Here is a 15,125-nt window from a genome sequence, read left to right on the forward strand (position 1 = left end):
ACCTGAGTTTCTATCCTGTGCTAAACTAAGTGACGACCGTGTACTAAAGAGCTGGGTCATTTCCAAATAAATTCAAGTTCTGAAACATTCACGCCTTGAAAGGACCTCCCTTTTACACAGAAAGAAAAGAGATTTTTGACTATCCAATAATAGTGTCTGGCACCATCCTGACATGTGAAACGTAAGAAAGCAATTTTTTTTGTTTGGTTTGGTTCTGATCTTGGGGGTGTGTGTGTGGGTGTGTGTGTGTGCGTGCGTGCGTGCGGGGGAGGGGAGGGGCGCTACTATCACTGATAGGTATGTTCACCAATCTGTCGAATGCCAATATAAAAGTCAGTTCTTGGTTGCTGAAGGGAAATGTATGACTTGGTATTAAAAGAAGGTATGTGGCATGAAATCGCATTTTCTGAAGGAAAACGACGTCGTTCTTTCTTCCAGGTGGCAGTTTCAGGATGGGAGAAGCAAAGGAATGGGTACAGAATGGGATAAGGAGGTTGTAGGGAAAGTGGACCCCCAGAAAAGAGTGTTGTGCCTAGCACAAGGTTTCTTGAGAGGTTGAACTGCCTTTGCTAATGGATTTTAAGTTTCTTTACCTCTTCCGTGATCTCTTCTAGGTTGACCTAGAACAGAAATCTTTTGTGAGCTTTGGCTAAGTGGAGAAGTATGGCTTCACGGTGACTTGTGTGATCCTACCTGACTGTTCTAAACCCTTTTGATATCTATGCACTGCTGCTGCTGCTGCTGCTGCTGCTGCTGCTGCGAAGTCGTTTCAGTCGTGTCCGAGTCTGTGTGACCCCATGGACGGCAGCCCACCAGGCCCCGCAGTCCCTGGGGTTCTCTAGGCAAGAACACTGGAGTGGATTGCCATGTCCTCCTCCAATGCATGAAAGTGAAATGTGAAAGTGAAGTCGCTCAGTCGTGCCCGACTCTGAGCGACCCCACGGACTGCAGCCTACCAGGCTCTTCCGTCCATGAGATTTTCCAGGCAAGAGTACTGGAGTGGGGTGCCATTGCCTTCTCCCATATCTATTCACAAGCCTGCCTAAATCATTGACTTCTAGCCACCTTTGGGATGCCAATGACCACCCACACTTACCAGGCCGCAGAGGAGAGAAAACACTTACCACAGGAGGTCCGGGTAAGGAACAAGGAACTAACAAGCTCCCACCAACCAGGATTCTGCAGAGGTCAACAAGAGGTCAGCAAGAGATGGGAGACTGAAGTCCAGAGGTCCTAGCAACTTCCAGCGAGCAGCAAAGACCCAGCATAGTCAAAACGAATTCAATGTTAACCAAAACAAATAAATAAACGGACAGAAGTTCTTGGAACACATGACTGAGTTTAGGGGTGAGGCAGTACATGTATGTGCCAGGATACTCTTAAAGTATACTCTTAACATAGATGAGGAGAACAAGGTAGGAGGAAAACTTACTGTTTGGTTCAGGTCGCTTCTGAGCCTTTTGGGGGAACCGACCTGAAGCCAGAGTCTAGCGGAAATACACAGGCTTTGAACATCGCTGAAGACCAATATTTCCTAAGGAAAAAACGCATTGCTTAGCTCAAGGTTTGTCTGGGAAATTCTTACACATCAGGAGATGGCTCCGAGGTGGATTTCTACAAAGAACATCCATGCAAAGGCAAGCCTGCACAGCTCTGTGCACATCTGCCCCCTCCCCCCCTCACAGCCAGCAGCATTTCCAAGTGACCTACTAAGGCCTTCGCCAAACTACAGGGGCACCTCTGGGTGTCCTGTTTCCCTCATTTTTCGGAATCTTTTCTAAAAAAAAAGAAAAACAAAAAACAAATTAAAAAAAAAAAAAACCCGCACATTTCTTCGTACAATGCCACAGTGGAAGGAACACAGGCCTTCAATATTAAGACCTAAATTTGCAAAAAACTTGGAGCTTGGTTTTTTGTTTTGTTTTGTTTTGTTTTGTTTGAATCAAACCACCACATCATTTAAAATTTTTACACGTTCTAATTATTCGGTTCCAAAACACCAAACTTGTACTGCACACGGTCCCCATGGAAAGGCCCCCTCAGCAGGACAGCCACAGATGCTGCCATGAAAGGGCAGCAGGGTGCCCTCCTCCCTTGTTTTCTGCCTGGGCGGCCACCGGGTTTTGAAACCCATGCACCCTACTAAGTTTCTAGGGTGCAATTCGTGGACCCTTCCCTTTCCCATCCCAGCAGGTGGTCAAGGGCCCGCTGGCCTCCAAAGTGCCAGAAGCAGGGCTGGGCCAGCCGGCCAGAGTTCAGGGTTCTGGCCCTTGGACTTGCAGCGGACACTCGGCTGCTTGGGAAAACCGCGCGGCTCTGACCTTTCAGCAAAGGGGTGGAGCGGTCAAGGCCTTGAGCCCAAAGGCGAGGCCTTTCTGCGACCGCCAGGTTGTGCCAACAGAGGGCGGACTACGTGGTTCCCTGCTCCACGCAGTCCCAGTTCCCTGACCTGTGGTCCGCACCCCTCCGCCGCGCCCACTGGATGCCGACCCTTGGGGACCCAGGAGCGCACGCAATGGGCGTTCCCAGCCGCCACGGCGACCCCCGAGAGGACAACGGGGAACCCCTCCCCCACCCCCGCCAGGAGCCGACCGCCGCCCCGCGCCGCCCCGCGCCTGCCATGCTCCCGGTGCCTTCCCAGCCGCAGTGGGGATCCCCGGAGCACAACTGGGACCGCCCCCCATCCCCGCCATGACCCGATTCCCGACCCGCGCCGCCCGGCTTCGCCCCGCCCCGGGCGCGCTCCCGGTGCGCGGCCCACCTTCACCACGGGCTCCCGGAGAGCCCGGCCCCCACGCCCGGTTCCAGGAGAGCCTCTGGGACCTCGCTCCCGCCGCCCGGTGAAACGGGAGGACAATCCATCCAGCCCACAGAGGCAATCCAAGCTGTCTAGAATTCAGGGATCCAACGAGGACTACGGAAAGGAAAGATGACCTGACCTAGGAGGGCCATGATATTCTACAGAACCGGACAAAGTTGGTTTCCAAGGAAACTTGATTCCTTGGAACCCGGAAAGCTGGTTCTTTTCATATGCAATTCCAAACCAGGAGCTCCTTCCCAAAGCCTGCCTGGCCGCCAGCCCCACCCCCCACTCCCCAGAAAAAACGGCTCAAAGACATCTTTTCCATCTCAGGCGGAAAACTGGAAGATGTCTTGTCTTGTCTGAATTGATGTATGTGTCAGTGTGAGCCTTGTGATTTTTGATAATAGTGCTCAAGTTCTGAGTTCTTATTTCAATGGTCTCAAGACAAGGCAGCCCTTGCAAACCCAACTGCTTCCAATACAAGAAAACTTTGACCTCAGGGAATGTCAGAGTCCCGTGAACTGGGAACTAGTCAATATGAAATATCTAGTAGTTTTGTTTTTGCTCCTCTACCTTAGACATGTCTAAGAGTCATCAACATGAAGCAAAAAATGTTCATAGTGCCTCGGTTTGTTCTAAGGTAAAAATTGCTATATCGTTCTATCTGTCACAAGCTTGTCAACAAGAAAGTACCTCGAAAGAACAGGAACAAAACGAAAAATTAAATGTGATATGAGCTTTTACATAAACTATGAACACTAATTACACTCGAAAATATCTGCCTATGAGAGTCTTGATTGAAGGCAGAGGAGAAGGGGACGACAGAGGCTAAGATGGTTGGATGGCATCACTGATTCGATGGACATGAGTTTGAGCAAGCCCCTGGAGTTGGTGATGGACACGGAAGCCCAGCGTCCTGCAGGCCACGGGGTCCCAAAGAGTCAGACACGACTGAGCCACTGAACTGAACTGAACATACAATCGTTTCTCCAGGTGTTTTGGTTACCCGAGTTTCTATCCTGTGCTAAACTAAGTGACGACCGTGTACTGAAGAGCTGGGTCATTTCCAAATAAATTCAAGTTCTGAAACATTCACGCCTTGAAAGGACCTCCCTTTTACACAGAAACAAAAGAGATTTTTGACTATCCAATAATAGTGTCTGGCACCATCCTGACATGTGAAACGTAAGAAAGCAATTTTTTTTGTTTGGTTTGGTTCTGATCTTGGGTGTGTGTGTGTGTGTGTGTGTGCGTGCGTGCGTGCGTGCGGGGCAGGGGAGGGGCGCTACTATCACTGATAGGTATGTTCACCAATCTGTCGAATGCCAATATAAAAGTCAGTTCTTGGTTGCTGAAGGGAAATGTATGACTTGGTATTAAAAGAAGGTATGTGGCATGAAATCGCATTTTCTGAAGGAAAACGACGTCGTTCTTTCTTCCAGGTGGCAGTTTCAGGATGGGAGAAGCAAAGGAATGGGTACAGAATGGGATAAGGAGGTTGGAGGGAAAGTGGACCCCCAGAAAAGAGTGTTGTGCCTAGCACAAGGTTTCTTGAGAGGTTGAACTGCCTTTGCTAATGGATTTTAAGTTTCTTTACCTCTTCCGTGATCTCTTCTTGGTTGACCTAGAACAGAAATCTTTTGTGAGCTTTGGCTAAGTGGAGAAGTATTGCTTCACGGTGACTTGTGTGATCCTACCTGACTGTTCTAAACCCTTTTGATATCTATGCACTGCTGCTGCTGCTGCTGCTGCTGCTGCTGCGAAGTCGTTTCAGTCGTGTCCGAGTCTGTGTGACCCCATGGACGGCAGCCCACCAGGCCCCGCAGTCCCTGGGGTTCTCTAGGCAAGAACACTGGAGTGGGTTGCCATGTCCTCCTCCAATGCATGAAAGTGAAATGTGAAAGTGAAGTCGCTCAGTCGTGCCCGACTCTGAGCGGCCCCATGGACTGCAGCCTACCAGGCTCTTCCGTCCATGAGATTTTCCAGGCAAGAGTACTGGAGTGGGGTGCCATTGCCTTCTCCCATATCTATTCACAAGCCTGCCTAAATCATTGACTTCTAGCCACCTTTGGGATGCCAATGACCACCCAGCCTTACCAGGCCACAGAGGAGAGAAAACACTTACCACAGGAGGTCCGGGTAAGGAACAAGGAACTAACAAGCTCCCACCAACCAGGATTCTGCAGAGGTCAACAAGAGGTCAGCAAGAGATGGGAGACTGCAGTCCAGAGGTCCTAGCAACTTCCAGCGAGCAGCAAAGACCCAGCATAGTCAAAACGAATTCAATGTTACCAAAAACAAATAAATAAACGGACAGAAGTTCTTTGAACACATGACAGAGGTTAGGGGTGAGGCAGTACATGTATGTGCCAGGACACTCTTAAAGTATACTCTTAACATAGATGAGGAGAACAAGGTAGGAGGAAAACTTACTGTTTGGTTCAGGTCGCTTCTGAGCCTTTTGGGGGAACCGACCTGAAGCCAGAGTCTAGCCGAAATACACAGGCTTTGAACATCGCTGAAGACCAACATTTCCTAAGGAAAAAATGCATTGCTTAGCTCAAGGTTTGTCTGGGAAATTCTTACACATCAGGAGATGGCTCCGAGGTGGATTTCTACAAAGAACATCCATGCAAAGGACAAGCCTGCACAGCTCTGTGCACATCTGCCCCCTCCCCCCCTCACAGCCAGCAGCATTTCCAAGTGACCTCCTAAGGCCTTCGCCAAACTACAGGGGCACCTCTGGGTTTCCTGTTTCCCTCATTTTTCGGAATCTTTTCTAAAAAAAAAGAAAAACAAAAAACAACTTAAAAAAAAACAAAACCCCGCACATTTCTTCGTAGAATGCCACAGTGGAAGGAAAACAGGCCTTCAATATTAAGACCTAAATTTGCAAAACACTTGGAGCTTGGTTTTTTGTTTTGTTTTGTTTGAATCAAACCACCACATCATTGAAAATTTTTACACGTTCTAATTATTCGGTTCCAAAACACCAAACTTGTACTGCACACGGTCCCCATGGAAAGGCCCCCTCAGCAGGACAGCCACAGATGCTGCCATGAAAGGGCAGCAGGGTGCCCTCCTCCCTTGTTTTCTGCCTGGGCGGCCACCGGGTTTTGAAACCCATGCACCCTACTAAGTTTCTAGGGTGCAATTCGTGGACCCTTCCCTTTCCCATCCCAGCAGGTGGTCAAGGGCCCGCTGGCCTCCAAAGTGCCAGAAGCAGGGCTGGGCCAGCCGGCCAGAGTTCAGGGTTCTGGCCCTTGGACTTGCAGCGGACACTAGGCTGCTTGGGAAAACCGCGCGGCTCTGACCTTTCAGCAAAGGGGTGGAGCGGTCAAGGCCTTGAGCCCAAAGGCGAGGCCTTTCTGCGACCGCCAGGTTGTGCCAACAGAGGGCGGACTACGTGGTTCCCTGCTCCACGCAGTCCCAGTTCCCTGACCTGTGGTCCGCACCCCTCCGCCGCGCCCACTGGATGCCGACCCTTGGGGACCCAGGAGCGCACGCAATGGGCGTTCCCAGCCGCCATGGCGACCCCCGAGAGGACAACGGGGAACCCCTCCCCTACCCCCGCCAGGAGCCGACCCCCGCCCCGCGCCGCCCCGCCCCTGCCATGCTCCCGGTGCCTTCCCAGCCGCAGTGGGGATCCCCGGAGCACAACTGGGACCGACCCCCACCCACAGCGATCGGAGTCTCCACCCGCGCCGCCCGGGTTGACCCCGCCCCGGGTGCGCTCCCGGCGCGGGTCCAGCCCCAGTGGCGGCCTCCGAGAGCACAACCGGGATGCCCGCCCCCGCTCCGCCATGACCGGACCCCGCCCCCGCCGCCCGGGTTCACCCCGCCCCTGGTGCGATCCCAGCGCGTTTCCAGCAGCAGTGGCCACCCCCGGGAGCACAACTGGGACCGCCCCCATCCCCGCCACGACCCGATTCCCGACCCGCGCCGCCCGGCTTCGCCCCGCCCCGGGCGCGCTCCCGGTGCGCGGCCCACCTTCAGCACGGGCTCCCGGTGAGCCCCGCCCCCACGCCCGGTTCCAGGAGAGCCTCTGGGACCTCGCTCCCGCCGCCCGGTGAAACGGGAGGACAATCCATCCAGCCCACAGAGGCAATCCAAGCTGTCTAGAATTCAGGGATCCAACGAGGACTACGGAAAGGAAAGATGACCTGACCTAGGAGGGCCATGATATTCTACAGAACCGGACAAAGTTGGTTTCCAAGGAAACTTGATTCCTTGGAACCCGGAAAGCTGGTTCTTTTCATATGCAATTCCAAACACTTAGCTCCTTCCCAAAGCCTGCTTGGCCGCCAGCCCCACCCCCACTCCCCAGAAAAAACGGCTCAAAGAAATCTTTTCCATCTCAGGCGGAAAACTGGAAGATGTCTTGTCTTGTCTGTCTGGATTGATGTATGTGTCAGTGTGAGCCTTGTGATTTTTGATAATAGTGCTCAAGTTCTGAGTTCTTATTTCAATGGTCTCAAGACAAGGCAGCCCTTGCAAACCCAACTGCTTCCAATACAAGAAAACTTTGACCTCAGGGAATGTCAGAGTCCCGTGAACTGGGAACTAGTCAATATGAAATATCTAGTAGTTTTGTTTTTGCTCCTCTACTGTAGACATGTCTAAGAGTCATCAACATGAAGCACAAAATGTTCATAGTGCCTCGGTTTGTTCTAAGGTAAAAATTGCTATATCGTTCTATCTGTCACAAGCTTGTCAACAAGAAAGTACCTCGAAAGAACAGGAACAAAACGAAAAATTAAATGTGATATGAGCTTTTAGATAAACTATGAACACTAATTACACTCTACACTATCTGCCTATGAGGGTCTTGATTGAAGGCAGAGGAGAAGGGGACGACAGAGGCTAAGATGGTTGGATGGCATCACTGATTCGATGGACATGAGTTTGAGCAAGCCCCTGGAGTTGGTGATGGACACGGAAGCCCAGCGTCCTGCAGGCCACGGGGTCCCAAAGAGTCAGACACGACTGAGCCACTGAACTGAACAGAACATACAATCGTTTCTCCAGGTGTTTTGGTTACCCGAGTTTCTATCCTGTGCTAAACTAAGTGACGACCGTGTACTAAAGAGCTGGGTCATTTCCAAATAAATTCAAGTTCTGAAACATTCACGCCTTGAAAGGACCTCCCTTTTACACAGAAACAAAAGAGATTTTTGACTATCCAATAATAGTGTCTGGCACCATCCTGACATGTGAAACGTAAGAAAGCAATTTTTTTTGTTTGGTTTGGTTCTGATCTTGGGGGGGTGTGTGTGTGGGTGTGTGTGTGTGCGTGCGTGCGTGCGGGGGAGGGGAGGGGCGCTACTATCACTGATAGGTATGTTCACCAATCTGTCGAATGCCAATATAAAAGTCAGTTCTTGGTTGCTGAAGGGAAATGTATGACTTGGTATTAAAAGAAGGTATGTGGCATGAAATCGCATTTTCTGAAGGAAAACGACGTCGTTCTTTCTTCCAGGTGGCAGTTTCAGGATGGGAGAAGCAAAGGAATGGGTACAGAATGGGATAAGGAGGTTGTAGGGAAAGTGGACCCCCAGAAAAGAGTGTTGTGCCTAGCACAAGGTTTCTTGAGAGGTTGAACTGCCTTTGCTAATGGATTTTAAGTTTCTTTACCTCTTCCGTGATCTCTTCTAGGTTGACCTAGAACAGAAATCTTTTGTGAGCTTTGGCTAAGTGGAGAAGTATGGCTTCACGGTGACTTGTGTGATCCTACCTGACTGTTCTAAACCCTTTTGATATCTATGCACTGCTGCTGCTGCTGCTGCTGCTGCTGCTGCTGCGAAGTCGTTTCAGTCGTGTCCGAGTCTGTGTGACCCCATGGACGGCAGCCCACCAGGCCCCGCAGTCCCTGGGGTTCTCTAGGCAAGAACACTGGAGTGGATTGCCATGTCCTCCTCCAATGCATGAAAGTGAAATGTGAAAGTGAAGTCGCTCAGTCGTGCCCGACTCTGAGCGACCCCACGGACTGCAGCCTACCAGGCTCTTCCGTCCATGAGATTTTCCAGGCAAGAGTACTGGAGTGGGGTGCCATTGCCTTCTCCCATATCTATTCACAAGCCTGCCTAAATCATTGACTTCTAGCCACCTTTGGGATGCCAATGACCACCCACACTTACCAGGCCGCAGAGGAGAGAAAACACTTACCACAGGAGGTCCGGGTAAGGAACAAGGAACTAACAAGCTCCCACCAACCAGGATTCTGCAGAGGTCAACAAGAGGTCAGCAAGAGATGGGAGACTGAAGTCCAGAGGTCCTAGCAACTTCCAGCGAGCAGCAAAGACCCAGCATAGTCAAAACGAATTCAATGTTACCCAAAACAAATAAATAAACGGACAGAAGTTCTTGGAACACATGACTGAGTTTAGGGGTGAGGCAGTACATGTATGTGCCAGGATACTCTTAAAGTATACTCTTAACATAGATGAGGAGAACAAGGTAGGAGGAAAACTTACTGTTTGGTTCAGGTCGCTTCTGAGCCTTTTGGGGGAACCGACCTGAAGCCAGAGTCTAGCGGAAATACACAGGCTTTGAACATCGCTGAAGACCAATATTTCCTAAGGAAAAAACGCATTGCTTAGCTCAAGGTTTGTCTGGGAAATTCTTACACATCAGGAGATGGCTCCGAGGTGGATTTCTACAAAGAACATCCATGCAAAGGCAAGCCTGCACAGCTCTGTGCACATCTGCCCCCTCCCCCCCTCACAGCCAGCAGCATTTCCAAGTGACCTACTAAGGCCTTCGCCAAACTACAGGGGCACCTCTGGGCGTCCTGTTTCCCTCATTTTTCGGAATCTTTTCTAAAAAAAAGAAAAACAAAAAACAAATTAAAAAAAAAAAAAAAACCCGCACATTTCTTCGTACAATGCCACAGTGGAAGGAACACAGGCCTTCAATATTAAGACCTAAATTTGCAAAAAACTTGGAGCTTGGTTTTTTGTTTTGTTTTGTTTTGTTTTGTTTGAATCAAACCACCACATCATTTAAAATTTTTACACGTTCTAATTATTCGGTTCCAAAACACCAAACTTGTACTGCACACGGTCCCCATGGAAAGGCCCCCTCAGCAGGACAGCCACAGATGCTGCCATGAAAGGGCAGCAGGGTGCCCTCCTCCCTTGTTTTCTGCCTGGGCGGCCACCGGGTTTTGAAACCCATGCACCCTACTAAGTTTCTAGGGTGCAATTCGTGGACCCTTCCCTTTCCCATCCCAGCAGGTGGTCAAGGGCCCGCTGGCCTCCAAAGTGCCAGAAGCAGGGCTGGGCCAGCCGGCCAGAGTTCAGGGTTCTGGCCCTTGGACTTGCAGCGGACACTCGGCTGCTTGGGAAAACCGCGCGGCTCTGACCTTTCAGCAAAGGGGTGGAGCGGTCAAGGCCTTGAGCCCAAAGGCGAGGCCTTTCTGCGACCGCCAGGTTGTGCCAACAGAGGGCGGACTACGTGGTTCCCTGCTCCACGCAGTCCCAGTTCCCTGACCTGTGGTCCGCACCCCTCCGCCGCGCCCACTGGATGCCGACCCTTGGGGACCCAGGAGCGCACGCAATGGGCGTTCCCAGCCGCCACGGCGACCCCCGAGAGGACAACGGGGAACCCCTCCCCCACCCCCGCCAGGAGCCGACCGCCGCCCCGCGCCGCCCCGCGCCTGCCATGCTCCCGGTGCCTTCCCAGCCGCAGTGGGGATCCCCGGAGCACAACTGGGACCGCCCCCCATCCCCGCCATGACCCGATTCCCGACCCGCGCCGCCCGGCTTCGCCCCGCCCCGGGCGCGCTCCCGGTGCGCGGCCCACCTTCACCACGGGCTCCCGGAGAGCCCGGCCCCCACGCCCGGTTCCAGGAGAGCCTCTGGGACCTCGCTCCCGCCGCCCGGTGAAACGGGAGGACAATCCATCCAGCCCACAGAGGCAATCCAAGCTGTCTAGAATTCAGGGATCCAACGAGGACTACGGAAAGGAAAGATGACCTGACCTAGGAGGGCCATGATATTCTACAGAACCGGACAAAGTTGGTTTCCAAGGAAACTTGATTCCTTGGAACCCGGAAAGCTGGTTCTTTTCATATGCAATTCCAAACCAGGAGCTCCTTCCCAAAGCCTGCCTGGCCGCCAGCCCCACCCCCCACTCCCCAGAAAAAACGGCTCAAAGACATCTTTTCCATCTCAGGCGGAAAACTGGAAGATGTCTTGTCTTGTCTGTCTGAATTGATGTATGTGTCAGTGTGAGCCTTGTGATTTTTGATAATAGTGCTCAAGTTCTGAGTTCTTATTTCAATGGTCTCAAGACAAGGCAGCCCTTGCAAACCCAACTGCTTCCAATACAAGAAAACTTTGACCTCAGGGAATGTCAGAGTCCCGTGAACTGGGAACTAGTCAATATGAAATATCTAGTAGTTTTGTTTTTGCTCCTCTACCTTAGACATGTCTAAGAGTCATCAACATGAAGCAAAAAATGTTCATAGTGCCTCGGTTTGTTCTAAGGTAAAAATTGCTATATCGTTCTATCTGTCACAAGCTTGTCAACAAGAAAGTACCTCGAAAGAACAGGAACAAAACGAAAAATTAAATGTGATATGAGCTTTTACATAAACTATGAACACTAATTACACTCGAAAATATCTGCCTATGAGAGTCTTGATTGAAGGCAGAGGAGAAGGGGACGACAGAGGCTAAGATGGTTGGATGGCATCACTGATTCGATGGACATGAGTTTGAGCAAGCCCCTGGAGTTGGTGATGGACACGGAAGCCCAGCGTCCTGCAGGCCACGGGGTCCCAAAGAGTCAGACACGACTGAGCCACTGAACTGAACTGAACATACAATCGTTTCTCCAGGTGTTTTGGTTACCCGAGTTTCTATCCTGTGCTAAACTAAGTGACGACCGTGTACTGAAGAGCTGGGTCATTTCCAAATAAATTCAAGTTCTGAAACATTCACGCCTTGAAAGGACCTCCCTTTTACACAGAAACAAAAGAGATTTTTGACTATCCAATAATAGTGTCTGGCACCATCCTGACATGTGAAACGTAAGAAAGCAATTTTTTTTGTTTGGTTTGGTTCTGATCTTGGGTGTGTGTGTGTGTGTGTGTGTGTGTGCGTGCGTGCGTGCGTGCGGGGCAGGGGAGGGGCGCTACTATCACTGATAGGTATGTTCACCAATCTGTCGAATGCCAATATAAAAGTCAGTTCTTGGTTGCTGAAGGGAAATGTATGACTTGGTATTAAAAGAAGGTATGTGGCATGAAATCGCATTTTCTGAAGGAAAACGACGTCGTTCTTTCTTCCAGGTGGCAGTTTCAGGATGGGAGAAGCAAAGGAATGGGTACAGAATGGGATAAGGAGGTTGGAGGGAAAGTGGACCCCCAGAAAAGAGTGTTGTGCCTAGCACAAGGTTTCTTGAGAGGTTGAACTGCCTTTGCTAATGGATTTTAAGTTTCTTTACCTCTTCCGTGATCTCTTCTTGGTTGACCTAGAACAGAAATCTTTTGTGAGCTTTGGCTAAGTGGAGAAGTATTGCTTCACGGTGACTTGTGTGATCCTACCTGACTGTTCTAAACCCTTTTGATATCTATGCACTGCTGCTGCTGCTGCTGCTGCTGCTGCTGCGAAGTCGTTTCAGTCGTGTCCGAGTCTGTGTGACCCCATGGACGGCAGCCCACCAGGCCCCGCAGTCCCTGGGGTTCTCTAGGCAAGAACACTGGAGTGGGTTGCCATGTCCTCCTCCAATGCATGAAAGTGAAATGTGAAAGTGAAGTCGCTCAGTCGTGCCCGACTCTGAGCGGCCCCATGGACTGCAGCCTACCAGGCTCTTCCGTCCATGAGATTTTCCAGGCAAGAGTACTGGAGTGGGGTGCCATTGCCTTCTCCCATATCTATTCACAAGCCTGCCTAAATCATTGACTTCTAGCCACCTTTGGGATGCCAATGACCACCCAGCCTTACCAGGCCACAGAGGAGAGAAAACACTTACCACAGGAGGTCCGGGTAAGGAACAAGGAACTAACAAGCTCCCACCAACCAGGATTCTGCAGAGGTCAACAAGAGGTCAGCAAGAGATGGGAGACTGCAGTCCAGAGGTCCTAGCAACTTCCAGCGAGCAGCAAAGACCCAGCATAGTCAAAACGAATTCAATGTTACCAAAAACAAATAAATAAACGGACAGAAGTTCTTTGAACACATGACAGAGGTTAGGGGTGAGGCAGTACATGTATGTGCCAGGACACTCTTAAAGTATACTCTTAACATAGATGAGGAGAACAAGGTAGGAGGAAAACTTACTGTTTGGTTCAGGTCGCTTCTGAGCCTTTTGGGGGAACCGACCTGAAGCCAGAGTCTAGCCGAAATACACAGGCTTTGAACATCGCTGAAGACCAACATTTCCTAAGGAAAAAATGCATTGCTTAGCTCAAGGTTTGTCTGGGAAATTCTTACACATCAGGAGATGGCTCCGAGGTGGATTTCTACAAAGAACATCCATGCAAAGGACAAGCCTGCACAGCTCTGTGCACATCTGCCCCCTCCCCCCCTCACAGCCAGCAGCATTTCCAAGTGACCTCCTAAGGCCTTCGCCAAACTACAGGGGCACCTCTGGGTTTCCTGTTTCCCTCATTTTTCGGAATCTTTTCTAAAAAAAAAAGAAAAACAAAAAACAACTTAAAAAAAAACAAAACCCCGCACATTTCTTCGTAGAATGCCACAGTGGAAGGAAAACAGGCCTTCAATATTAAGACCTAAATTTGCAAAACACTTGGAGCTTGGTTTTTTGTTTTGTTTTGTTTGAATCAAACCACCACATCATTGAAAATTTTTACACGTTCTAATTATTCGGTTCCAAAACACCAAACTTGTACTGCACACGGTCCCCATGGAAAGGCCCCCTCAGCAGGACAGCCACAGATGCTGCCATGAAAGGGCAGCAGGGTGCCCTCCTCCCTTGTTTTCTGCCTGGGCGGCCACCGGGTTTTGAAACCCATGCACCCTACTAAGTTTCTAGGGTGCAATTCGTGGACCCTTCCCTTTCCCATCCCAGCAGGTGGTCAAGGGCCCGCTGGCCTCCAAAGTGCCAGAAGCAGGGCTGGGCCAGCCGGCCAGAGTTCAGGGTTCTGGCCCTTGGACTTGCAGCGGACACTAGGCTGCTTGGGAAAACCGCGCGGCTCTGACCTTTCAGCAAAGGGGTGGAGCGGTCAAGGCCTTGAGCCCAAAGGCGAGGCCTTTCTGCGACCGCCAGGTTGTGCCAACAGAGGGCGGACTACGTGGTTCCCTGCTCCACGCAGTCCCAGTTCCCTGACCTGTGGTCCGCACCCCTCCGCCGCGCCCACTGGATGCCGACCCTTGGGGACCCAGGAGCGCACACAATGGGCGTTCCCAGCCGCCACGGCGACCCCCGAGAGGACAACGGGGAAGCCCTCCCCCACCCCCGCCAGGAGCCGACCCCCGCCCCGCGCCGCCCCGCCCCTGCCATGCTCCCGGTGCCTTCCCAGCCGCAGTGGGGATCCCCGGAGCACAACTGGGACCGCCCCCATCCCCGCCACGACCCGATTCCCGACCCGCGCCGCCCGGCTTCGCCCCGCCCCGGGCGCGCTCCCGGTGCGCGGCCCACCTTCACCATGGGCTCCCGGTGAGCCCCGCCCCCACGCCCGGTTCCAGGAGAGCCTCTGGGACCTCGCTCCCGCCGCCCGGTGAAACGGGAGGACAATCCATCCAGCCCACAGAGGCAATCCAAGCTGTCTAGAATTCAGGGATCCAACGAGGACTACGGAAAGGAAAGATGACCTGACCTAGGAGGGCCATGATATTCTACAGAACCGGACAAAGTTGGTTTCCAAGGAAACTTGATTCCTTGGAACCCGGAAAGCTGGTTCTTTTCATATGCAATTGCAAACACTTAGCTCCTTCCCAAAGCCTGCTTGGCCGCCAGCCCCACCCCCCCCTCCCCAGAAAAAAACGGCTCAAAGAAATCTTTTCCATCTCAGGCGGAAAACTGGAAGATGTCTTGTCTTGTCTGTCTGGATTGATGTATGTGTCAGTGTGAGCCTTGTGATTTTTGATAATAGTGCTCAAGTTCTGAGTTCTTATTTCAATGGTCTCAAGACAAGGCAGCCCTTGCAAACCCAACTGCTTCCAATACAAGAAAACTTTGACCTCAGGGAATGTCAGAGTCCCGTGAACTGGGAACTAGTCAATATGAAATATCTAGTAGTTTTGTTTTTGCTCCTCTACTGTAGACATGTCTAAGAGTCATCAACATGAAGCACAAAATGTTCATAGTGCCTCGGTTTGTTCTAAGGTAAAAATTGCTATATCGTTCTATCTGT

The 15,125-nt window shown here is 51.3% G+C and overlaps 1 long non-coding RNA gene across 1 annotated transcript; it reads right to left on the bottom strand.

Moving 5' to 3' along the window:
- Window positions 1-1,747: 1,747 nt before the first annotated feature.
- Window positions 1,748-9,475, bottom strand: LOC133244005 (uncharacterized). Its single transcript, XR_009735249.1, has 3 exons — window positions 8,969-9,475; window positions 4,929-5,582; window positions 1,748-1,777 (listed from the first exon to the last, which is right to left on the bottom strand). It is a non-coding gene; the product is annotated as an uncharacterized LOC133244005 (long non-coding RNA).
- Window positions 9,476-15,125: the final 5,650 nt, after the last annotated feature.

This window comes from Bos javanicus, unplaced genomic scaffold (assembly GCF_032452875.1).
Source record: "Bos javanicus breed banteng unplaced genomic scaffold, ARS-OSU_banteng_1.0 tig00002394_1, whole genome shotgun sequence".
Classification (NCBI taxonomy): Eukaryota; Metazoa; Chordata; class Mammalia; order Artiodactyla; family Bovidae; genus Bos; species Bos javanicus.